At 49.8% G+C, this 1,228-nt stretch overlaps 1 non-coding gene across 1 annotated transcript; it reads left to right on the top strand.

The window, feature by feature from the left end:
* The first annotated feature begins 664 nt into the window (after positions 1-664).
* Trnas-gga (transfer RNA serine (anticodon GGA)) lies at positions 665-739 on the top strand. The gene has a single exon. It is a non-coding gene; the product is annotated as a tRNA-Ser (tRNA).
* The last annotated feature ends 489 nt before the right edge of the window (positions 740-1,228 follow it).

The raw sequence follows: 1,228 nt of genomic DNA, 5'->3' as shown, positions 1-1,228 counted from the left end.
AACATTCACAGGTAGAATGAGATTTTCACTCTGCAGCGGAGTGTACGCTGATATGAAACTTCCTGGCAGATTAAAACTGTGTGCCTGACCGAGACTCGAACTCGGGACCTTTGCCTTTCGCGGGCAAGTGCTCTACCATCTGAGCGACCGAAGCGCGACTCACGCCCGGTGCTCACAGCTTTACTTCTGCCAGTATCTCGTCTCCTACCTTCCAAACTTTACAGAAGCTCTCCTGCGAACCTTGCAGAACTAGCACTCCTGAAAGAAAGGATACTGCGGAGACATGGCTTAGCCACAGCCTGGGGGATGTTTCCAAAATGAGATACTGGCAGAAGTAAAGCTGTGAGCACCGGCCGTGAGTCGTGCTTCGGTAGCTCAGATGGTAGAGCACTTGCCCGTGAAAGGCAAAGGTCCCGAGTTCGAGTCTCGGTCGGGCACACAGTTTTAATCTGCCAGGAAGTTTCATATCAGCGCACACTCCGCTGCAGAGTGAAAATCTCATTCTGGAAACATCCCCCAGGCTGTGGCTAAGCCATATCTCCGCAGTATCCTTTCTTTCAGGAGTGCTAGTTCTGCAAGTTTCGCAGCAGAGCTTCTGTTAAGTTTGGAAGGTAGGAGACGAGGTACTGGCAGAAGTAAAGTTGTGAGGACGGGGCGTGAGTCGTGCTTGGGTAGCTCAGTTGGTAGAGCACTTGCCCGGGAAAGGCAAAGGTCCCGAGTTCGAGTCTCGGTCCGGCACACAGTTTTAATCTGCCAGGAAGTTTCATATCAGCGCACACTCCGCTGCAGAGTGAAAATCTCATTCTGGAAACATCCCCCAGGCTGTGGCTAAGCCATGTCTCCGCAGTATCCTTTCTTTCAGGAGTGCTAGTTCTGCAAGGTTCGCAGGAGAGCTTCTGTAAAGTTTGGAAGGTAGGAGACGAGATACTGGCAGATGTAAAGCTGTGAGCACCGGGCGTGAGTCGTGCTTCGGTAGCTCAGATGGTAGAGCACTTGCCCGCGAAATGCAAAGGTCCCGAGGTCGAGTCTCGGTCGGGCACACAGTTTTAATCTGCCAGGAAGTTTCATTCACAGGTATTTTCCTACACTGGAGTCCTAAATTATCATGCATAGATACATATATACAAACATGAAGAATCTTTGGGTAGAATATTACACTTGCATATTCCTAATGCGGCAATTATTTCCAACACCCCAGTACAAATATTCTTTTTGCTGTGTGTCAACG

Source organism: Schistocerca nitens, chromosome 4 (assembly GCF_023898315.1).
Source record: "Schistocerca nitens isolate TAMUIC-IGC-003100 chromosome 4, iqSchNite1.1, whole genome shotgun sequence".
Taxonomy (NCBI): Eukaryota; Metazoa; Arthropoda; class Insecta; order Orthoptera; family Acrididae; genus Schistocerca; species Schistocerca nitens.
Note: the sequence above shows the minus strand (reverse complement) of the source record. Positions and strands in the feature narration are given on the sequence as shown.